Here is a 26202-nt window from a genome sequence, read left to right on the forward strand (position 1 = left end):
GGAGCATGTCTGGGTGGATGAATGATTGTATAAAGCTCTAGACAGGACACCGGAGACCAGGATTTATGGCATTAAGTTTAGGCTAATCAAATACTTAGTATTTCACCAAATCCATGATCTTATCCTACTCATAATCAAGTGTCAAAACATAACCATAAAAATGGTAATTATGTGGCAGTTGTTACGAGTAGGTATTGTAGGAAAACAAATGAAATATGTTAGTGAATATTTTGCAGTACTTTTAACAGAAACGTTTTGTCATTGATTAAAATGTTATTTGAGTAGCATTACTTTTAGCATTAAATGTATTTACTGTACTTGGTTAAACAGTGGGGGTGGGAAAAAAAATTGATTCACCAATTGTGATGTTTGTTGTTTTTTTTATTGCAGGATCAATATATATTTGCTACATATACGGAGGTAGAAGGAAGTTACCGCTTTTATTGTGGTAGTCTGTGTAACGTGACGTCATATCCGTTCCGTATCCGTCAACTAAAACAAACCTCAGCGAGCTGAAACTAGAAAGTATAAAACGTTGGAGAGTCAGCGTGGATACAACCTGCACCCTCCCATGCTAAATCCAGCGTGGTAAACACTACACATCCAGTAAAGGATGGAAACTCTTTGGGTTTCACACATTGCAGGAAAAGCAGAGCTAGACAGAGCAGAGCTAAAGCAGACAGGAAACGTTATCGTATCACGGTAACGTGCGGTCGAGCCGGCCGTGGCTCTCGTCTCTCACTACAACTGTAGAGCACCCATATACTGACGTTTCTGTTCTCTGCATTGAAACGGCCCCGATGGAGCTGACCATGGATGGATAAAGAGAACGGAGCTGACGGGAGAGCTAGAGACCACCTTGGAGAAGTTAGAGGAAGTAGACACGTGGGACTACGTCCACTTTTCAAAATAAGGTGTTAACAAAGGGAACTGTATATACAAAATACATCTATGGAAATAAGATTGATGGATTATATTCACCAGAAGTATAAAACAGTACATGTCCCTTATAAATTAAAAAGAGAATACCATTAATCTGTGAGGGAAATGTCTTCATTCTTAGATGTTTGGATTGCTGGAAATTTTTTTATAAAGATGTCTGACAATGACTGATATATTTGACTTGAGGACATCTCTGACTACATAAATACTGAAAATTAAACATTTTTACAGTATCAATTTAGATAGTCCCTAGAGGTGTATGAGGTGTATGAATCAACTTTTTCCCATGGTCTAGTGTTAAAAAAAGTGAACAAAAATCGCAATAAATTGTAATATTGAATCGGCACCCGAGTATCGTGATAGTATGGAATCTGGAGATAGGTGTATCGTCCCAGCCCCATTAGATAACTGACCTATTTTAAGAAAGGAAATATAAGTTTGACAGCATAGGATACATATTACCCTATTTTCAAGATGACAGACGTCAAAGTTTCTCTATCCGATTTCTGTCAGGAGACAAAAATGGTTTGTTTGGTTGAAACTTTGGAGATCTCAAGTCAAGTTTTGTTAATATGTGATGAGAATCATTATCGGTAGCTGAAATGACTGGTACAGGGACAACCTACACAGCTCATTCTTTTTAACTTCTATTGCACATACTGTGATAATCACCAGTGTGATTATTACAAGAACATTGTCCAAAACATAATATTCATGTGAACACAAAGGGAGTTGACTAGGCTAGGCTAGAATATACTCCTCTAAATTAGCATAAATGTACTACATAAATCCTTTATAAAAGGTGTATGCTTTATGTGTGAATCAATAGTTTTCACCTGAATTAACCCGGTTAGTTTGTTTCATAGAAAAAGCAGGTGATTAAGATAGTTCCTGCACTTTCAGTATATGTGAAATACAAAGACATAAACAGTACTGTACGGAGAGGAATATGGATAGAGGGAGATGACAAAGTAAATGAATGCATGTAAAACAGAGAGCTTAAGTGTGGGCAGTGGGGGTTGATCTACTGTATACAGTAAGTGCTGCTGCAGCCCCATTACTCAGCCTGTGTATGTATGTGTGTGTGTTGTACTCTGCAGCAGTGCTGCCCATCCCCAGCCTCAGCATTAAAGGAAAATCCATCCTAAAAAAACACCTCATCTGCTGCGAGATGACATTTCCTGCTTTCATAATGTTAAGTGAAAGGAAAAGTTCAGAAAGTTTTTATGGATTGGGAAAAGTAGAGGCAAACTGCTCCATTGGTCACAATCAGGAGAGGAAAAACTGAGCGTACAAGAAAGAGCCAATCACGTCTGCCGCTCAAAGGTAGTTACTTAGTTAGCTAATCCTCAGCTGGAAACACATTTTATCCAATCCGGTAGTCATGGCCACAGTTTGAACTTTAAGTTTGGGGGTTTGCAAAATAATCTAGATGAAATGTAATGTGTCGTATGTGGAGTGAATTTACAAGGGGAACCCAAACGCAGAGATACAAGCAGGAAAGTAGTTGAAATAAAAGCGAGCTCTAATAATACTAAGCTGAATATTCAAACAACAACCAAAAATGCAGGGAGGGGAACAAAGTACAAAAGAACAACTAGAAACAAACAACAAAAACCAAACAGAAGACAAAACCAAAAAAATCACAAACCAGGGAAACACGAGGATCAGGGCAGGAGGCAACAGGCAAACCGGAGGACAAGGTAAACAGGGCTGGAGAGACAAACGAACCGACAAGGACAGACACACACAGGCTTAAATACAAGACATGATTACACACAGGTGAAACAAATCAGGGCGGGGCAGACAATCAACAAAAGGCGAGAAAACAAACAAAGGAGGGAAGTAAAACCAGACAAGACACAGGAGGAGTGAATTACAAAATAAAACAGGAAACTAGAATGAGAATATAAAAGAAACCAAACACAAACCAAAATCACATAAACATAACTAATAACAAAGACTGGCACAGCCAGAACATGACAGTAATGTGTACAACCGAGGCTTTGTTTACATAAAAAATAATAATTAGGCACTTTACATACATTTTCATGCCCAATGAGTGACAGCAACCAAACTCACCACACAGCGCAAAATCCCGACAGTAAACCCGAGATGAGCCAGACGGACCTACAGTAGAATACCCCGTGGTGTCTAATATGAATTTAAGCATATAGACCTATGTTAACACACAGAGAGGTTCAGTGTATTGGGATGCTGTGTGTACATATTAAACCGTGCCCTAATTAAACTGTCCTAACTGTCCGCGAGCAACGCAGCACTGGGCAGAGCGACATGGTTTGGAGCTGAACTTTTGTTGGACTGATCCTGTTTCTATTCACTCCTGTTGCTCACGTTGAAAGCACCGCAATGGATGAGGAACGGCTGATTCGTGAAGTTGAAATGAGGAGTCATCTATACGATAACTCATAACTCTATAACTCATTTCACTACAAAAATCTAAATAAGAGGCAGTTGCTGTTGGCTATATTGTATGTCATTTCCAGTAAATATCACAATAAAAAAATGTGTTTTCTGTTTGAAAAGTAGGCAACAATCGTAGGATTGTTCAGCCTCAATGACTGATCAGAGAGTTCTTATAAATAAGAGCACAGAACCTCAGCTTGACCTGTCTTGTCTGGATGGAAGAGCTTACTGTACCACCTCTGCTAACAATTTCCTAGACATGACATCATGTTGACATATGTCCAGTGCAGATACAATGGAATTTGATGGGAGAAAAAAAATCATCTAGAGTAGATGTCTGGTTTTTAAAAGAAAAAATTAGCAATTTCAAGGCTTTCTTCCTCACCTGCAACTGTTTGGTTGTTTGGTAAGTGATTGTAGGTGTTATTGGCATTCCAGCAGCACACCAGTGTTAAACTGGAAACATGTGCTGTTGCTTATTGACATATGACTTTCAATGTAGCTACACTTCATTTAAAGTAACCTTAATCATCACTACTAAAACTATTTTATTTTTACTCTTGTTTATAACTGCAAATGTGGTCGTTGTGATTGTAAATTAGGTTCGCTAATAGGGATGCTAATTTTGAAAAAAAAAATGTAACCGATAACCGTGCCCTCGTTAACCGATTATGAACCGCTAACCGACAAGATTAGTGCTTCTCATGTAGCGGTGCACCAGCTGCAGTGCATGAACACAACAGACAACTGAGTCCCCAGTTCACCGTCCGGGAGCCTTACTGTAGCAGCTACGCTGCTGCGTGTAGTGTCGCCGAATGCAGCCACTTTCCCAGTGAAAGTCCGCCACCATCACGCAGCATTTAGTTTAGTTTAGCAGGTTGTCAGCTGTGTGTCTGCCCGGCATAACGACACTCTGTCGCCCGTCGTAACTTTAGCGATTGTCCAACAAACCGTGTGTGTGTTTGTGCTACGTTAGCAGCTGTAGCGCTGCAAGAGGCTCCGTGCTCCCCGTAGTCACACACATACGCTCTGTCAGCGCAGCGTAACGTTAGCGAGTGTCTGACAGACCGTGTGTGTGTGGGTTTGTTGGTGGCGTTGTAGCTGTGAACGTAGCTTTAGCAGACAGTGTTTGAATAAAGGCTACAAGGCTAAAACTCCTCCGCTCTGTGGTCAGCTCCGACTCTTTTAAGGTGGACCAGCTTTTCTCCTTTAACTGACAAGCTGCTCCTCTGAGTTTCGCCCAGCTTTTTAATTAATCGTTAATATTTCTTTTAACCGTTGAACCGATAGCGTTGATCGGTTAAAGTTCTTAATGTCGGTTAACGGTTAAACAGTTATTAACATCCCTATTTGCTAAGTATGTCAAAAATGGTGAATTCAACTTCAAAGGGACTTGATCTGGAGCTCTGTTGAGCTGTCCCAACTGTGTGGGCGTGGACACAATAAGACACCCATGAACATGGCACCATGACGGATCAACATGCCTGGTGTGTAGAGGTTGTCTAGCTCATTCATATTTTAAATAGATTTCATAGTCTCTATACAGATTCCAGCTTTTCATTACTAATGAGTTATAGATTATGTTAGAAATCAAAGATGATGTACAAAAATGATATGATACATAGAGTGAAATAATATTAGATATGATGTGTAATTCTCTGAGGGTGGAGTTCTGCAGTTGTGTTAGAGGCACAGATAACCAGATGTGAGAAATGTCATTCCTCCCACAGTTAAACAATAATCTAATAGACTGAAAGAGAGGGAGGAAGACACTGAGCGAGGGATTGCATGGTGATGGCAGCAAGACATTCATGTGTAAAGAAGAGACAACAGATGTTAATCTAGATGAAATCCAAGGAAGGACCAGTGTGAAAAGGAGCTTTTATTTCACCAGGGAAACTGAATGCGTAACATGCCACAGTAACAGATGTACAGGAGACATCTTATTGCTATGAATAGGCCAATATTTAGGGAAAATACAGTTGATGGCTGTCTCTACATAAGATGAAGAAACTTATATCAATTCCATCTCTAACAGCCTGTAAATACCGGAAGCAGTGAGAAGCAGCTCACGTATCCCTTAAAGATACATGTTCACATTTAATTTATTTAAGAAATTAGAAATATAAAACGGAAATAGATGGATGTAGATTGAATTGTTAGAGCTGATTCAGTCGACCTGAAGTTTTTTCTTACACCTGTCCCCACAGTGGGGTTGCCAGATTGATTCTGTTTTGTAACTCTGCCAGCAACAACATCCAGGTCACTAGGTGGTGCAAGTACCTGGCAGCACATGCTGTAGCTGTAGAGGCTTTATACAAGAGTTGTATAGTGTTGGGCCGATGATTGTCAAGACATACCTCCACTTGTTAAACTACTCCTTAAACCAGTGCTTTCAAAGCTGGGGTCAGGACCCTCACACATCCTGGCCCCTCGTAATACGATTAACAAGATTGGAAAGCAGAAACATTTTAGAGCCATCAAAGTTCATGCAATAATAACACGTAACACAAATAAACTTCTAACTTCTTTAACGCATTAACGCAATTTGCAATATTGATCTTTCAGAGGTTGTAGCGGGCTCAGTTTTATATTTATATTTATTTATTTTTTCAGTTTTAAAGCTGTATGAAAGATACTGGCATCATATGAAACTAGAAAATCTGATGAATCCATCGGTACCAACCAAATGTCATACTAGCTTGTCGAGAAGAAGGTTAAATAACGCTCCAAATTTACGCTGAATTTTGGCGACGAAAAACTGGCATGGCCATTTTCAAAGCGGTCCCTTGGCCTCTGACCTCCAGATATGTGAATGAAAATTCAGCTAATGTGTTGTATGCAAAATTCCTAATTTGTAAAGTAACTAGTAAATAACGCTGTCAGATAAATGTAGTGGAGTAAAAAGAACAATATTTCCCTCTGAGATGTAGTGGAGTAGAAATATAAAGCTCAAGTAAAGTACAATTTCATCAGATTTTAAAGGTCCAGTGTGTAGCATTTAGGGAGATCTGTTAGCAGAAATGGAATATAATATTAATAAGTATGTTTTCTTTAGTGTACAATCACCAAAAAATAAGAATTGTTGTGTTTTTGTTACCTTAGAATTAGCCGTTTGTCTACATAAGGAGCAGGTCCTCTTCACGGAGCCGTCCGCCATGTTTCTACAGTAGCCCAGAATGGACAAACCAGACTCTGGCTCTAGAGAGAGACTTTTGTATTTTCACGTTTTCTTGTCGGCCACCGTAGTTTGCACCTTAGTGTAGGGGTGTAAGAAAATGTTGATACACGAGTATCGCGATATTATGTTGTTCGATATTGTATCGATTCTCCAAAACACTGTATACATTTTGAATTAACCTCTTAAAAATCTAACGGCCCGTTGTCAGGCCTGGCCGCTATTTGATATTTCGGAGGTTGTAGCAAGCTCAGTTTTAAAGCTGAAGTGAAGCTACTGGCATCATATGAAACTAGAAAAACCTAAGGAATCCATTAGTACCAACCGTCTCATCCTGGCTTGTTGAGAAAGACGCTACATAACGAGGAAAAACTGGCATGGCGATTTTCACAGGGGTCCCCTGACCTCTGACTTTAAGATGTGTGGATGTAAATGGGTTCTATGGGTACCCACGAGTCTCCCCTTTACAGACATGCCCACTTTATGATAATCACATGCAGTTTGGGGCAAAAACCATGCTGTTTTCTGCATGCAGTTAAATCTGTTATTTTTGCCTATACTAAAATTGTGTATTTTTGGTGTGTTCTTTATACTTAGACAGTTTTCCTTATATTACATTTTAAAAATCCCAATATATAGTGCAATATATTGAATCGTTACCCCAGTATCATGATACGTATCATATCGGCAGATTCTTGCTAATACACAGCCCTACCATAGTGTCCTTGGCACATGGGAGAAGATTCAGTTGGTTGCAATCTGCAACCTCACCGCTACATGCTGCCAAATCCTACACACTGTCCCTTTAAGTACAGTACTTGAGTAAATGTACCTAGTTACATTCCACCACTGCCTGTTTGTAACTTGGCTTGTTTGTAGTAAGTCAGTGTGAATACTAAACAAAGAAAACATAATTTTGTTCTTTGGTCTCATGACTAAACTGGACTTCAGGTGTGAAAGTGTCTTCATTGTCAGTACCAGGGTTCAACCTAGAAACCTTTCAGTCACCACTCACCGTCCTTTCCTAATTCAAAATCTCATGTGTTATCTAAAACGGATAACCGTTACTACAGGAGTAGAACATGCTTCAAATCCATTATATCCATTATGAGAAACCAATAGCTACTGCAAGAGCCAGCTGTGGATGCCCCTAGATTATTCATGTAAAGTGTAAGGCTGAGAAATGTGATGTGTCTTGCGATTGATATGAGAGGGAAGTACAGTATAATATTCCCAGGAGCCTCTAGTGTTACACCTTTTTAAAAAAAAAAGAATCTGCCGACATTTCCTGACTTGATCTCTTATCTTGAACGCTGTGGTCGCAAAACTGGAATCGCTGTGCCATCTCAACACATTTTACCAGAGTGGATCGAACCACTGGGCTTGTACTTCATCAGTATAGTCAATGATAGCCACTAGAGAAGGGAAACATGTCTATGGGATTAGAGGGGATTAGATGTGTACGAAGGCTTTGTCCCACTGTTTGACATTTGAAAGGCACAGACATTTTGCTGCAATCCATTCCTGATCATCTACTTTTAGAATGAAGTAACCTTCATCTGGAAATCTACAATTTCAGTGCTTCCAGGTCTTTACATGTGTGTATTTATCCATTTCACTTGTGAGATCAATTTGCTGGTGAGCTAGTTGGATTATTCTAATCCGAACAAACCTCCTGCATTGTATCTCTGTAACCTGAGAAGTGAGATACTGTGAGCGAAGCAAACAGGAAGAGTGAGCTATGGAAGAGCTATAAGAGGGGTAGATAAGATGAAAAGAGAGAGAGAGAAGCAGGAGAGGGCTATTCATGGACAGATGGATGGATAATGTGCTTATGACTCAAGATCCCCCAGGAGACATTGCTATCTGGGTGTGTCACTCACCACTTTCATCACTAAGCCCTCCTCCTCTCTCACGCTGCTCTGTTTTCTATCCATTCAGTTTTCTGCTCCTGTCACATCATACTGTACCTGATGATACATCAGACACCTTGCTTTTCTGTTCTTTCTTCAGATACCTGACATCACCCACCCACCCTCCCTAACCTCCCCCCTGCCCTCTTGTTTTCTCTAATGGATGGTGCTAATGCCCATCATCAGCAACTTCCGTCTGGGGAGATTCCTTCCTGCATCTGCTCACTGTGGGACACAACAGGCCTGCTGAGATCATTCACTGATTCACTCCATCCATTTATGAATTCATTCAATTATCTGCTTTGTCATTCATCCATCCATTCATTCTTTTTGGATTCATGCATCCACCTTTTCAGTGCTTGAAGTGTAAAAAAATAAGTGCTAGTACTTATTCACATGTTGGCGTGTGTATCGGCCGGTATCAGCAATATGTTACAACTTATTCCTATTTATTCAGAATGTCTTTAAGCATACTGTAAGCAGCAAGATATATTATTATTATGGCTGTCAATCAATTCAAATATTTGACACTATGGTAGGGCTGTGTATTGGCAAGAATCTGCCGATATGATACGTATCATATATAACACATTTATACTGCATGCAAAAAACTGCTTGGTTTTTGCCCCAAACTGCATGTGATTATCATAAAGTGGGCATGTCTGTAAAGGGGAGACTCGTGGGTACCCATAGAACCCATTTACATTCACTGATCTGGAGGTCAGAGGTCAAGAGACCTCTTTGAAAATGGACATGACAGTTTTTCCTCGACAAAATTTAGTGCAACTTTGGAGCATTATGTAGCCTCTTTCACCACAAGCTAGTATGACATGGTTGGTACCAATGGATTCATTTCTAGTTTCATATGATGCCAGCATATTTACTCTAGCTTTAAACTGAGCCCTGTACAACCTCCCAAAGATCGATTGCGTTAATGCATTAAAGGAATTACTGCCGTTAAAATGGATTTGTGTTAACGCGTTATCACGTTAACTTTAACAGCCATAATTATTATACTTGGCCTATGCATCTTCTATAGTGGGCCTATAATACTCAAATCATATTCCAACTGGAACATTATAGGGTTAAGGTGGAGTGTTTAGTGTTAATAGTTAAAGTGCTTTCCTGTGTTATTTGCAGCCTATAGTCGGATATCATTCAGGTTTTAGGAGCAGTGTTCCAGTCTGGATGCTCCTACATGTTATACCGAGACACATTCTGAATTTCTACAGTGAATGAAAGATATCAGGAGATATTGGGTTTGGGGGTCCTCCCCCAAGAAAATTTGAATTTACACATTGAATTTTGTTATTATTTACACATATCACCGCCTTCGTTGGAGCATTTCATTCTTCTGGAAATGTTTGCCCTACAAGAGCAGATTCAGAAAACTTTTAAATAATATTTCATTAATTATATTTGTTCACAAATAAAAAAGTTATGATGAACAGTTCACTAATTAATTTACAAAAAGGACGTTAACATGGTATCGATGAATTACAGCACCCTCGTTCTCACCCCTTTACAAATAAAGGAATGATCCACCACCACCACACAGTGAGGCATACAGCTCATTAATTAAACACTGGTATTGGGTCGGTACTCGGCATCGGCCGATACCCAAAGCCCAGGTATCGCTATCGATATCGGGACTAAAAATGTCGGATCGGTGCATCCCTACCCAGAGAACCTGATATGGAGAGGGCAGAGAATAGGCAGCTGGTGCGGTACACCAAGGAGTAAGATGAAGAAGTGCTGGTACTGCGTACCGGTGACTACTGGCCCACTTCGAGCACTGCACCTTTGTGACCATTGATTACTTGATTGCTGTAAATGATTCATTCATTCATCTGTTCACTTATTCATTCAATGCTTCTATGCTTTTCCATCTGTCATTCAGAGTAAGGTGATTCTACATGAACGCTCACAAGTACATGAGTATCTGTTTCCCAGTCCCAGTCCAGTAGATTCAGCCTTCGATGATGTGAAGGGGGTATTAGGTGACGCCTAATGACCAAGTCTGTGTCTGACTGCCTCAGTCATCAGACTGGGAGGAAGGTTGTGTGTGTGTGTGTGTGTGTGTGTGTGTGTGTGTGTGTGTGTGGGTGTGGGTGTGGGTGTGTGTGTGTGTGGGTGGGTGTGTACAGTGAGTGAAAGAAGACTTTTAGAGCAAATACTTGTATTCCTTGCTAATGTTGGGATCGTTGTGCTAGTTAAACCATAAAAGAGGATCAACAGGAAACCACTCACTATACTCGTGTTGCACGGTATACCGATACTAGTAAGGTATCGCAATACCATGCCGTTAAAACGGTACGATACCCCGTTTTATTAGTACCGTTACTTTGGGAATGACAGTGTTTTAATCGAACATCTTCGATGTAATAATCCAAATTGAACCATGAGTTACATTTATGTGCGACCGCGGGGCTGTGAGTGTGTGCAGCGCCCTGCTTTAGAGGACGCCATTAGGATTGGGATCCTGCGGGAGCAGGCAGTTATAACTTTGCTGCTGGTGAGAGTAATCGGTCAAAAATAAACTGTAGAGATAACCAGAAGGATGGAGTCAACAAGTGAAGTTGAAAAGAAGATTAAAGCAGGATAAGAACCGCTCACTGGCTGCACTATCCCGCTATGAGCTGGTGTCTCCATCAGCAGAACTGCATTAAAAAAAAACAAGGAAAACAACAGCGCGGCTCTAATTGCCGATCAAATGAAGCATTTGATTCACCATCTTTACTGAATCTGTCCAAGCATCTCCTGTAATTTGGCAAACACATAATCCACCAAAGAGCATGTGTTAAAGTATTATTTGATTGTGTGTCTCAGTAAGGTGAAATGGAAAAGCAGTCCGGTGAGAGTGACTCTTCTCTCTCTTCACAGCTCTTTCTACAGTTACTGTGGTGTCTTTCTGATTTGAACAGCTTTTCCCTCACCAACTTCTCACAGAACTTCATCTGAATTTATTATCAGTTTACGGCTCTTTGTTTTGGAAGGCTCTCGTAGTCTTCCGTGCTGCAGTACCACTCTCCACCTTAACTGTTGCTGATGTGCCAGTGGGGACGCAGTTTTACAAAAAAAGCCTCATTAAACAGTTTAAAGCAGCAGTAGGCAGGTTGGAGCAAATATGATTATAAAAAGGTTATTTTTTATAAAACGGGCACTGTATCCTGACAGTAGTGCTTGAGATAGGTAATCTGAAAAAAAATCATGTGCCTCTGTGTCCTCCAGTGCTCCTAACGGCATCTACAAGCTTTCACAGACCGGAGGAAAACAACCAATCAGAGCAGAGCTGGAGAATTGCCGTCTCTGAGCAGCTGTCAATCACTTGCAAACTCCAATCAAACGGTCAAACTAGGCAGCACTGATAAAATATGAATCAATATTCTGTTACTGTAACATGTTTTCAGAAACATCTTGTAGTGTACTGTGAAGCTATAAAATGATAAAGTTTGTGACCCGGCCGCCATGTTGAGATCAGTCGAGGAAATACCAAGCACCGCCCAACAGCCGGAGCAAGGGTTCTCATTTTACAGCTAAACAGTACACTACAAGATGATTCTGACAACATCAGAGAGAAATAGGCATTACAGTAACAGAATATTGATTCATATTTGATTGCGAGTGGATTCGCAAGTGATTGACAGCTGCCTCTGTTGAATGAACAGCCAATTGGAACGCTCTCTCTGAAATGACCTGTGATTGGTCAAAGTCTCTCGTCATGGGCTAGATGTTCTAAAGCCTGAAAACAGAGCCATGAGGAGGAGCAGAAGTCTAGTTTTCTCTCAGAACACTTGAATTACAATATGCTGAAAGGTTATTATGGAATTGTTGCCCAATGATGCCAAAAATATTCTGCCTACTGCAGCTTTAATAAGTGATATCTGGTTGCAAATAAGATAACTACTGTAGTATCGTGGACATCAGATTACTGCATACATATACATTTTTTAATGAATACATTGTTACAATACACTGTTAATTATTTATTTTTTATGATATCGTTTTCGTATCGGTATGAAGATATTCAGGGGGGGAGTTTGTGTGGGAGTCTGAGTTGTGGTGGGGGCTGGTCGTTTGTTGTAGCGGACTCCATTTCTAACCTAACGTTAGCTGTAGTTGCACACTGTTAATAGCTGAAAATAAAGGCACTCACGAGTGCGCATGACGTCACATTCGTTGGATTTTGCAAGAAAAAAACGTCCAGCATTCTTCACATTAAAAGCAGTCGACAGGCTGATGTCTCTGAATTCATAGAAGGTCTCGTTAGGTTACAACCTGCTCACACATTGGCAATAAAAAAATGATAAGATTAGTAAAAACTTACATACAGTCCCTTTAAGGTCAATATTAATGTCTGTAGGCCTTTGTGTGCGTGCGTGCGCAAGCTGATACGGCATTACCTAGAACACTGCAAGGTACAACAAAGATCCATTAACTCCCAACTCCATGTATCAGCCTGGCCAAACCCCACAGACACCAGAGGCAACCCATGTCCATTACATCCAGCTCACCAACCAACACGGCCCGTCCACAATCATTTATGACGACCAGCTGCCTCACAGCAAACACAACAGGGACCCATTTAAAGGAGACACCATCGTAATTGATAATGAGGAATTATTGATATTGATGTTTACTGAGGCTTGGATGCAACAGGCAATTGGCTAAGAGCCTATTAGGCTGCATGAAGTGACATCATCGTTGGCCTCAGCCCATGTCAAAGACACAGCCAAGCCAAGTGTGTCTGCTGTGTCTCTGAAGCACTGCATTTTGCAAGCTATTTTCACTCCTGCCATGAACTTGCATCTTGTATTCTGATTGCAAAGATCTGATTGAGTTGGAATTTCCAGTCTTGTGAAAACACTGATTAACACACATTTATAACATGGTCTAGGTGAATATTCAATTCTGATTGGCTGCAGGGTATCTATTAATTCCTGATAATGTATACCTACTAAGTAGTTCCGGTGAAACTGTCTGTTCACCGTACTAAATGAATGCGCTGGCTACAAAAACAATCAGAATATCTTATTTACAACACTGAGTGTAATGTTAGTTCTTCAGTGCCTCATCCTCTGAACACCATAAGGTGGCGACTGGAACACACAAGCTCCAAGAAGTAAGTTACACTGTCCCTCTGAACTTACTAATGCTTTGTATCACATAAGCGATCGTCTCACATCCCATTTACTAATCAACTCGCTACTTCCGGCTGCGGCCGACAGTACACATGGCCTCTCATTCGTTCGTGATATCTTGATATTGGTTTGGGGACAATGACATAGCTGGATAGCTACATAATCTTGTTCTTAAACATACTGTCAAATTCTATTTACTGTTTGTCAACCGTACGTAATGTTTGATTAATTGCAATTAATCGCGTGATTGTCCACAGTTAATCATGATTAATCGCAAATTAATTTCACATTTGTATCAGTTCAAAATGTACCTTAAAGGGAGATTTGGCAAGTATTTAATACTCTTCTCAACATGGGAGTGGACAAATATGTTGCTTTATGCAAATGTATGTATATATTTATTATTGGAAATCAATGAACAACACAAAACAATGACAGATATTGTCCAGAATCCCTTAGCATAAAACAATATGCTCAAATCATCAATTGACTATGACTTGCCCCAAACTGCATGTGATTATCATAAAGTGGGCATGTCTGTAAAGGGGAGACTCGTGGGTACCCAGAGAACCCATTTACATTCACATATCTGGAGGTCAGAGGTCAAGGGACCCCTTTGAAAATTACTATACCAGTTTTTTCTCGCCAAAATTTTGCGCAAGTTTGTAGCGTTTAACCTCCTTCGTGACAAGCTAGTATGACCTGGTTGGTACCGATGGTTTGAGCCTGCTACAACCTAAAAATCGCAAGTTGCCTTAATGCATTAAAAAAATGAGTGGCGTTAAAACAAATTTGCGTTAGCGCGTTATTATCGCGTTAACTTTGACAGCCCTAAAAATAACATATTCAGATTGTTTTTGTAGCCAGTGCATTAATTTAGAACGGATCTACTTAGTAGGTGTCCATTATCAGGAATGGATAACCGGCAGCCAATCAGAATCGAGTATTCACCCAGACCATGGCATCATTCCTGATAATGGATATGGACCTCGTCGGGCATTATCCCTTAACTTCACTTCCTCTCATTATTGTCATTTTAAAGGTCTCATATTGTGCTCATTTCCAGGTTCATAGATGTATTTTAATGTTGTACTAGAACATGTTTACATGCTGTAATGTTCAAAAAACCCTTTATTCTTCTCATACTGTCTGCCTCGGTCTGCCTGCATGGAGCCCTTTTCAGCCTCTGTCTGAAAAACCCTGATTCAGAGCCTGTCTCCTCCCACTCTGCTCTGATTGGTCAGCGTTTCCTGCTGTCCGCTGTCAATCAAACGCCCTCAACACAGCGTCACTTTCTCCCCCGAGCTCTCCGTGCAGCAACCTCGGCTGCAGCTAACTGAGCTAGACAGAGAAGCAGCAGGAAGAGTACTGTGAATAACAAAACTACTTCAAAGTTTATAAACCAGAAACTTCACCCAGCGCACGTTACCGGAGGAATCTGATCCGAAATCGGCGAGAAATGAACAACATCTGCGGTCCAGATTCCAGGTTTTCCTGACGGTTTTTCTCAGGTAACTATGCTACTATTTATAGCTCTGTTTGTTAGCTCAGTATTTACGTTCTGCATAAACTCTGTAAACCATAAACATACACTCTGTTTTACGTTTGTCTTTACAGGTCCATCTGTGAGAAATGACCGACAGAATCATCCCAGTGAAGAGCAGATAGTTCTATTAACATGGAGATACAGAGCTAACATGTTAGCATGTAGCTACATGCTACCGCTATGTGACGGTGTGTAAACACAGCAAACATCAGGGTGGAAAATAGAAGATGTGAAACAGTAGTCAGTTCATTATTTCTGGTAAAAGACACCTGATAAACGTAGTAAAGTAATCAGAGTAATGATATATTAGTTACTGTAGGAGCTGTCTCTGTGTTACCATGACTACAGACCGGTTAACGTTACACTCACCGGAGCTGAAAGACTTTCTCCTGTACCTTGTCAACATAACTGAAGGTGGAATTAAAAATGCTGTATATAATTAATATTGTCATCTGTCTACTCAAATAAAGTTTGACTGTGAAACAGAAATGTGTTGTGTTGCTTACAGTCACTATTTACTACCTGTACTCTTCTACATGCATGACATCAAATTAATGTTTCATATCACCTGTTTAAACAGTGTAATTACATAGAGCCTTTGTGAAAGAACATGTTATATTTAGATGATGGGAGTACATGAAGACTTTTCTGCTGGTTCTTGCAGTCTAACAGAAGTAGGAGCAGACGTTGCTTATAGTTACGGGGCGGACCAGAGAGAGTCACTCTGTGGGCGGGGTCACCTAGCTGGAGGTTCTACCGTTGTTCTAACAGGAAACCCTTATATGGCATGAAAACTTGTCACCGACGTCACCAAAGTAAGGAAGTGCTGCTCAGCGTTCTTTCAGACCCATTTTCGGACAGATGGAGCAGGAGAAAAAGAGAGAGGATGGTCTTTTATGATATTATGGTGACCTGTAGACACACTGGGGACAGATATTGATGTTTAAAAGACATGGAAAAGTGCATTTCGCATAATAGGTAACCTTTAAATGGACAGAAAACAACCTCGCTTGCTTTTCACCGTTCATGAAATCTAGTTTTGATCAGGCCGTTAGCACCTGAGCTCTGAGTGTGATTTGCTTATAATTCCTGGTTGGGTTCATACACGAAAGTTTTCATTACGTTGCATCGCACTTTGTCTGTAATGTAGAGCCATTTAACCAATTCTACTCTATGTATGTCTCCTTTTACCTTTGCCCCCTTGTAGATAAATGGAGGTGAAGGACAGGAGCCGCTCCCCTTCCCGTAAAACCAGCCGGGTGGAGCAGGTGGTGGGACGATGGCTGAGACGGTCCCGAGACCTAGGCAGCAGGTCTCACTCTCTGAGCAGGTAAACCTCTGTTTTTGTCTTATTCAAGTTCATTAGTTAGATTCTCCATTTCATCTGACCTGTATGTCTTTTGACTGAGGGAGGGACCTGTGAGAAAATATGAACATAGAAAGTCCACATAGGGACCCTGTATTTTGCTACTGTCTGTTGTGTTTTAATTTATGTCCACCTGCTCCTCTCCAGAGACCGGGTTGCTATGGATGGGAAGTCAGCAGAGTGCAGTGGCTCTGATCAGAGGAATTACCCCTTCCGCTTCATCGTTCAGATTCAACGAGACCCAGAACTCGACTGTCATGGCCTCACTCTGTCCTCCCAGACCCCCATCCTGGTGCAGGAGGTCACCCCAGGTATGACAAGAGCCCCTCTCTTCACCCCGGTGCCTGTTCTGAGGGAACACTTATGGAGTTGATCTCAAAACTTTGAATCACGGTTATCAGATCTCCATGCGGAGCAGACACTTTCCCTTTCAGTTCGTAGCGTCCGTCGTCCGACTAATTATTGATAACATGGCGCTGATATGCGAAAATGAACTAAATTGGTTTTATTCTATAAAAAGATAGCAAAACGACGGTGGGGGTGGTGGGCAAGTCATGTAATCGTGTATGCCCAACACCATGTAATTGCACATTCACAACAGGCACGAAGCAAACTTCGCGCGGCGTGACTACATACAAAGTCAATGCAATGACGCGACGCAAACAGGCGAAATTTGTGTCATTCACATATTTGCAGGAGTTGAAATATTTAAACTCCAGTCGCGAAAGCCTATCGTTGAGTTTCTCCTCCTGTTGTCACTGACGTCCTGACGTTGAATCAGAAATGGAGGAAAAATATATTGTAGCTGTGTGTGGGCACTCAGAGCTACAATAGTACATCATATTTGTACAGAAACAGGACCAAACTCTGTATAAATGTATGTGTATTAACCACAGACGGTCTGTGGTATAAACAACAACGTTGCTGCTCTATTTATGCCTGTATGACTTTATCTTGAGTGTTGATGGAGCAGCTGCATAGCATTGCACTGATCGATCCAAACTCCATTCAGAAAACAAGCATTTTAAAAGTTGTTTGCTTGTCGTCTTGAGGACAGATCTGATAAAGCGTGAACCCAGACTTCATTATGTGGTTATTTCAGCATCCTTTTGTTCCCTTTATTTCAATGAAATCACAGCACAATCTGTTTATTTTGGGTTCTTACCACAGTAGCGACGTGTGGCTTGCTAGATACAGTCAGTGCAATGGCACTGTATGTGAATACAGCTCGCAGCTGGGTGATGTTATGAACCCAGACACAACGGTGTTTGGTTTTCTGACATATCTGGTACTCCACAACATGTACAAAGGAGTAACAGTGGTTATTTCTTCCATGGTTGATGGCAGAAATGGCGGAAAGAAAAGTTGTTGTGATCTATGGAGACATCTCTAGAGCGAGTACCGCAAATGAAGAGTAAAGCGAGGTGAAAATTCACTTCGCTCTTGGTGTGAATGCGACATAACACCGGTAACACCGACTACCGCGGCGAGCCTACTCTGTATGAGGGAGTTAGATTTCATCGCTGACACTGCATGTCTAGGTGAGCCCAGCTATGTCTGGTTGGTACCTCTCATCCTCCCCAACACCAGCTCAGGCTCCTTCCCCCATGGAGATAACATTCTACGTGCCAGATTCCATTGCCAAAGTCTGCAGTGTTTTGGTCTGCTTTGTCAGTGTCTCTTGCCCTACTGGCACAACTGCTATTATATCTATATATATCTATATCTACGTATATATTTATGTTGGTATATATATATGAAAGGTTAACTTTGCATGCTTTAGGCTGACAGGTCCACTCTCCGCCATAATTGGTAGGAGGGTGTTAAAATCAAATATATATACAGTATATATTTTTCCCCGCTGTCTCTTATTTTGCAAGTGGACAGTAATAGTGGAGCTGTGCCAGACCACTGCAGGCTTCAGAAGTGGAAACTCAGAGGGAGGCTGAGACTGTATCCGTGTGTGTGGGTGTGTATAGTGAGTAAGAGAAGACTTTGAGAGCAAATACTTGTATTCCTTGCTAATGTTGGGATCCTTGTGCTAGTTAAACCATAAAAGCTGATCAACAGGAAACCACTCACTATACTCTAGTGTTGCACGGTATACCGATACTAGTAAGGTATCGCAATACCATGCCGTTAAAACGGTACGATACCCCGTTTTATTAGTACCGTTACTTTGGGAATGACAGTGTTTTAATCGAACATCTTCGATGTAATAATCCAAATTGAACCATGAGTTACATTTATGTGCGACCGCGGGGCTGTGAGTGTGTGCAGCGCCCTGCTTTAGAGGACGCCATTAGGATTGGGATCCTGCGGGAGCAGGCAGTTATAACTTTGCTGCTGGTGAGAGTAATCGGTCAAAAATAAACTGTAGAGATAACCAGAAGGATGGAGTCAACAAGTGAAGTTGAAAAGAAGATTAAAGCAGGATAAGAACCGCTCACTGGCTGCACTATCCCGCTATGAGCTGGTGTCTCCATCAGCAGAACTGCGTTAAAAAAAAACAAGGAAAACAACAGCGCGGCTCTAATTGCCGATCAAATGAAGCATTTGATTCACCATCTTTACTGAATCTGTCCAAGCATCTCCTGTAATTTGGCAAACACATAATCCACCAAAGAGCATGTGTTAAAGTATTATTTGATTGTGTGTCTCAGTAAGGTGAAATGGAAAAGCAGTCCGGTGAGAGTGACTCTTCTCTCTCTTCACAGCTCTTTCTACAGTTACTGTGGTGTCTTTCTGATTTGAACAGCTTTTCCCTCACCAACTTCTCACAGAACTTCATCTGAATTTATTATCAGTTTACGGCTCTTTGTTTTGGAAGGCTCTCGTAGTCTTCCGTGCTGCAGTACCACTCTCCACCTTAACTGTTGCTGATGTGCCAGTGGGGACGCAGTTTTACAAAAAAAGCCTCATTAAACAGTTTAAAGCAGCAGTAGGCAGGTTGGAGCAAATATGATTATAAAAAGGTTATTTTTTATAAAACGGGCACTGTATCCTGACAGTAGTGCTTGAGATAGGTAATCTGAAAAAAAATCATGTGCCTCTGTGTCCTCCAGTGCTCCTAACGGCATCTACAAGCTTTCACAGACCGGAGGAAAACAACCAATCAGAGCAGAGCTGGAGAATTGCCGTCTCTGAGCAGCTGTCAATCACTTGCAAACTCCAATCAAACGGTCAAACTAGGCAGCACTGATAAAATATGAATCAATATTCTGTTACTGTAACATGTTTTCAGAAACATCTTGTAGTGTACTGTGAAGCTATAAAATGATAAAGTTTGTGACCCGGCCGCCATGTTGAGATCAGTATAGTAGTATAAAAAGGTTATTTTTTATAAAACGGGCACTGTATCCTGACAATAGTGCTTGAGATAGGTAATCTGGCATCTACAAGCGCGTGCGTGTGAAGTATCTTCAGTAGCTACTGTAATGAGGAGGCTAAACAAAGGAGGAGCTCTTGAAGGAGCAGGATTTTTTCCCTTTATTGAGGCTCTCAGGTAGCACTTCCTCTTAAGCTATGTTCTGTCGCCAAGAGCCTCTTCCAATCAAATACCTAAAACACTTCTTTTGTTGTGTAAGAGGAGGGTAAGAATGGGGTATTGATAGATAGATCGATAGATAGATAGATGGATAAATAGATAGATAGATAGATAGATAGATGGATAGATAGATGGATAGATAGATAGATAGATAGATAGATAGATAGATAGATGTAATTTATTGATCTCAAATTGTAAATTCTTGTGTTACAGCAGCAGGTTATCCAGGCAATGCACCGGAACAGTAAATAGACAGTAAATAAACATATCAACACTAGAGGTAAATATCTATCGTATACACAATATAAAGAATATATTAGAATACACTATAAATATACCAGACTGCTACAACTCAAATATAAGATAGAAACATAGAAGACTATATTATATACATTAGCAAAGTAGTTACAATTTTTGTTTTAAAATAAAAATTCAATGAGGTAGTAAACCAATGTGCAAATTCAACATGTGCAAGTTTATTACAGGAGCAAAACAGATAGGAGTTGATAAAGAAGCTCTAAAGCTGAGAGCTGTCTGTTAGACAGAGGTGAAGTGTTGTAGAGGGTTGATGCTTTGGGCAGGAGATATTTCCTGTGTCGGTCCTTGTGATAGTAAAGCTGAATCGGTCTGTTAGAGACAGAGCTCTGCTGTCTGTCCAGTAGGTGGTGGAGAGGGTGGTCAGGATTATCCATGATGGATAACAGTTTATTCAATGTCCTCCTCTCCACCACAACGTCAAAAGTATCCGGTTTGCAGCCAATTATGGAGCCGGCCTTCTTAATCAGTTTATGAAGTCTCAGATGCTACTCCCCCAGCAGACTTTGGCGACGTACACTACACTGGCCACAACAGACTGAAAGAAGATTTCCAACATCTTGCTGCACACGTTGAAGGATCTGAGCTTCCTCAGGAAATAGAGTCTGCTCGTCCCCTTCTTATTTACAGCCTCACAATTTGTATATATAATATGGGGATGAGCAGACTATGTGTGATCTGGGACTCAGCAAAGGAGATGGGATATGCATACAGCTGGAGGTGTGTCTGGGAAGCTTTACTCAGGGTGAACAAGTCCTCAACTAAATGAATTCATGGGGACTTAAGGGTGTGTCAGCACCCGTAGGTGGACATGTCACCTCTACTGGATCCCATGGCACAGCACGTCTTACTGGTCACAATGTAAAACATACAAACACATGGTTTTCTGATACACTCCCAGATGGCACGCCCCTATTCATGATGCTAAGCTTGTGTGTTGATTGCAGAAATTGCAGAAAAGTGTAATGTGACATTAATGGTTACATGCTGCATGATTTTAAAGGGCCGCCTCTGTTCACAACCACAGAAGTTATTGTGAGGGGATTAGCTGCTGTAAATGTTGTCAGATCTAAAGGAGAGCTGCAGTCTTACAGTCCCTCAGTGCCTCTCCTAAAATAGAATCATTCATCACATACAGTATCTAGAGTATGATCTACTTACAGCCATCACAGTTCTCACTCAGGATGAATGGCCTTTTACAGCTGATGCCAGCCTGTATGCTATGTAGGGATGTCACAAGAAGCAATACTTCGGTACCAAGTCGATGCTGTAATTCTGAAAGCGTGATGGTACTCGTTTTTCTACAGTACCGTAGGTAGCGTCAGGGCTCGAGACTAAAGGTGTCCCGTCATCCCGTGAACAATAGAATATGTGTTTGGGATGCAGTAAACTCACTATTGACATATCCCGGGGTTGCACCCCATTTTTTCCCTGATGATGCTACAAAGTGAACAACAAATCCACGTTGAAATCGACAGGACAAGTAGGCAGCACAGTCCTGCACAGAGCTAACAGCTAACGTCAATGGGAGGTGTCATTGATTTACATTGTAATGTATTCAGGCTGAGTATTGGGCGAAGCTAAATTCTAACTTTATCCTGATGTGTTCAAATGTAATCTTTTGGCCAGAAATCTGAATAAATCCAGTTTGAAGGAGATGTTTTCACAGCAATATAAAATAGATAATAGAGAGGGAATTATGACCTGTTTAACTGAAACCACTATGCAGACGGTAATAAAGGAGTAGATGTTGAAGTACATGGGATTTGTTGTTTTACTTTTGTTTTTTACCATGGTATTGAGAATCCTGGAATTTCACTGGTATTGGTATCAACTACTACATTTCTGGTATCTTGACATCACTAAGGTTGTGCATAGTGAATCATTCAAAGATTACTGAAATTGTGTTGAACCAAATGGGCCTTTGAAAATGGCCATAACAGTTTTTCCTCGCCCAGCGTAAGTTTGGCTTCCTTCGCGACAAGCTAGTGTGACATGGTTGGTACCGATGGATTCTTGTATTTTTTAGTTTCATATGATAGCAGTATCTTCACTCTAGCTTTAAGACTGAGCCCGCTACAACCTCCGAAATCGCAAATTGCGTTAATGTGTTAAAGAAATGAGTGGCGTTAAAACAAATTTGCGTTAATGTATTATTATCGCGTTAACTTTGACAGCTCTACTATTAATTACTAGCCAACTATGTATATATTTAAAGAAAGGGAAACTAAAAGATTTTTCCAACAATGTTAATGAACCAGTTACAGTGCATATAGTATATATTTAGCTTGTTATAATGCTGTATAGCTAGATGCTACATCCATGAAAGTGCTACAGCTAAAGACAATGACATAGTTTCCATCACTCTACTTTATATACTATGAAGCAGATAGGAAATCTGAATTTAAAAATGTCTGTATAAATTACAGAAATCCAGTCCATTCTAAAAAAAAACACTGTAACTGCTGCAAATACAGCTTCCCAATTACCATCTGACTGAAATTAAACAATTACCTAAGTCATTAAATACATATGTGCAGTATATTACATTCTGCCTATATTTGTACTCTGAAGTGCAGTTTGCTGCTGAGCTGCAGAGCCACGAGGATCTGAATCCCCCTGAGGTCCAGGGGCAGATTACCTCGCTTTCGCCTGTCTGGCTCAAGAGTCTGCTCTGTCACCATCTGCTTCTGCCTGTCCCAGACACTCACACACACACGCACGCACGCACGCACGCACGCACGCACGCACGCACACACACACACACACACACACACACACACATACACACACACACTGTTGCTCATGTCTCCAGTAGCCCTACTAAACCTTGGCTCATTTGTTCCTGTCTCTTCTGTCTCTCTAGCACGTGCTGCAGCAACTCGACAGTGAAATATGAATCCTTCATTTAAAAGCATTTTCAGAGCTATCGGTGTCACCTGCATCTGCCTATGTTCATTTTGGATGTTAACTTCAAGTACTTGTACCGTATCACAATTGAAGAAGTCATTATTGGAGGGTTACCTGATGCTGTTGATGATAGTGATAGGAAGGCGATGGCAGGGAGTGGTCCAGTGAGACAGTGCTAGGGGTGATAAATGTCATGTTTTATGAGAAACTATTATCTTTCTTGACACAGTAATCCATAGATTAGACACAGCTTAAGTTACATCATTTGTACTTTTACTTACTTAATCCTCTTGGTTCCCTGTGGAACATAAGGCTGCGACTCCTCTGCTTCCATCTGGTCCTATCCCGTGCAGCACGTTGTTCCTACGCCCCAAGTAGATTAGCCCTTTTCAGTTCTGAGGTCCGAGTTCTCACGCCAGCTTGTTTTTAGCTTCCCTTGTTTCCAGGTGGAGTCCGTCTCAGAAACTTCCCTAGGAATGCAGTCCTGGTCCAGTCTGAGGACATTTATGTTTAATTTCCAGCACCACCTTTCTGCAGTTTGTGTTTATTTCAACCCTCGCCAGCATTCTGAACTGTACAGCCTGGTACAGCATTACTGATTCAACATAGAGGTGCGACAGGAATGACTCCTAAGAAAAATGAGTTAGCATGTTGGCAACTTCCGGTTCCCTCGCCTGGACTTCAAAGTTTTTTTTCGATGGGGTTGTTTAGTTAGATGCCTGAAATAAGGTCTGTGGTCAGCTGAAGAGATTTTAACGTCTTGTTCTATGACATAAAACAAATCAGTAAATACCCACAGGGAATTTTGAAGTCTTTACATACTTAAAAAGAGGCGGTTTGCTAACAAGTGGCTAAATGAGAAAACTAAACGTCATCACGCAACAGCGTCCTCCTTCAACACCCGTCGTGTGTGTATACACATTAAATGTGGCAAAAATAATATTAAAAACAATGCACTCATACGACCGTGGTGTAGTTGGTTGTATGAGCCTAACGTTAGCTGTTTTATTTCTGGCGATTGCATTCATGCATCAAAAATACAGTAAAAGTGGTGTTTATTTGTGAAGATTATCTTGCTGAACAAAATGTATAATTATATTTAATAATAAGTATAATAATGATTATAAATGTTTGTTTGTCACAGAGCTTATTTTCTGCAATAATCCAAAATCCAAAGGGAAAGTCCCATTGGCTTGTCGAGGGAACCATGGCAATGCTAACTTCCTGGTTGGTCTACAAAAATACATCATCTCTGCAGCACTCTATTACTCCTCTATATCTTTACATCGTAAAAAGTTGTTTGATGCATTAATGCTCTGGATATTGCATAGAGAACCTTTAAATAGTATGTCCCATACAAACAGTATGTCACATCATCATCCACATATTTAGTGCAGTAATCATCTCCATTTGCAAACATCTACTGTAACTTCTGATCACAACCCTGTTGAATTCATATGTTCTAATAAGGGCCTGTCAATCAATAAAATACTCTGCTGAAAAAAAATTAAGGGAAAAATTAGGGGCCCACTGCACCAGGAGGAACCCAGGGCCCACTGCACCAGGAGGAACCCAGGTTCCACTGCACCAGGAGGAACCCAGGGGCCACTGCACCAGGAGGAACCCAGGGGCCACTGCACCAGGAGGAACCCAGGTTCCACTGCACCAGGAGGAACCCGGGGCCCACTGCACCAGTGTAAGGTCTGATAATCGCTGAGGATTTCATGCTGGTACCTAACAGCGGTCAGGGTACCGTTGGCTATGACATGGAGGTCTATGCGACCCTCCAAGGATGTGCCTCCTGCTGGGTGCTGCGCCCTACTAAAGTGATCATTTGGTGTCTGCTCCAAGCATCAGCATGCCACGTTTATCTATTCTGGATAAGGCCCGTGCGATAGAGCAAGTTGAAGCTGGTGTTCCGCAAAACCAAGTTGCAGCATTATTTGAAGGCAGCCCTGGTACCATCTCCAAACTGAAGGCCAAGTTTCGTGAGACCGGTGATGTAAAAGACAGACCGCGAAGTGGGCGTCCCAGGAAGACAACACCCCAGGAAGACCGGTTCATCACCCTTACAGCACTGAGGAACCCTAAGTTGTCTTCTAGAGATTTGCAGGCAAGGTTTGCAGAACGTTATGGCATACAGATCTCTGATCAGACGGTCAGGAACAGAATGCACACAGCCAATCTCAGAGCTCATAAGGCTGACCAGGAAGCTGCAATGACTGCCCTTCACCGCCAGAGCCCGTTGCGCTGGTGTCGACACACAGACAATGGAACCTGAACATGTGGGGGGAATGTCATGTTCAGTGATGAGTCCCAGGTTTCTGTCTGCCAAAGTTGAATGGCAGGGTCAAAGTATGGAGACAACGTGGGAGAACGTTATGCTGATTGTTTGCAAGCCGATGGAGTAACAGCTTTTGGTGGGGCAGTGTTCATGGTGTGGGGGCAGCATCTCCCTCACTGGAAAAAATAAGGCTTGTCATCATTGAAGGCCATCTCAATGCAGTGAGATATCGGGTTGAGATTCTGCAGCCAGTGACGATCCCATATCTCCACAATCTGCGACCTAACTACTCCATCCTCCAAGATGACAACGCTCGCCGACACAGAGCCAGGTTATCACAGACTACTGCCACAATGTGGGAGTAGAGAGAATGGAACGGCCTGCCAAGAGGTCCAGACCTCAACCCAATTCACACTTGGTGGATCAGCTTGGGCGTGCTGTAACTGTTAGAGGTGACCAAGACAACCAACGCTGGCTGACCTGCAACCATCCTGGTGTGAGGGATGGAAACGCCATCCCCAGAAAATGTGTGACCAGGTTGGTGACCAACATGAGGAGGAGGTGCCAGGCTGTTTTGGCTGCGTATGGATCTTCCACCGCTACTGAGGCTCCTGACGGTGGATTATGAATAAA

The 26202-nt window shown here is 41.5% G+C and overlaps 1 protein-coding gene across 1 annotated transcript in view; it reads left to right on the top strand.

Moving 5' to 3' along the window:
* Positions 1 to 26202, top strand: part of LOC119483243 (FERM and PDZ domain-containing protein 1) — an 85719-nt gene that overhangs the window by 19257 nt on the left and 40260 nt on the right. Inside the window, exons 3-4 of the mRNA XM_037761336.1 lie at positions 16355 to 16477; positions 16661 to 16824. The gene's annotated coding sequence lies outside the window, so the exon portion shown is untranslated. The remainder of the gene's footprint in view (positions 1 to 16354; positions 16478 to 16660; positions 16825 to 26202) is intronic.

Source organism: Sebastes umbrosus, chromosome 3, assembly GCF_015220745.1.
Source record: "Sebastes umbrosus isolate fSebUmb1 chromosome 3, fSebUmb1.pri, whole genome shotgun sequence".
Taxonomy (NCBI): domain Eukaryota; kingdom Metazoa; phylum Chordata; class Actinopteri; order Perciformes; family Sebastidae; genus Sebastes; species Sebastes umbrosus.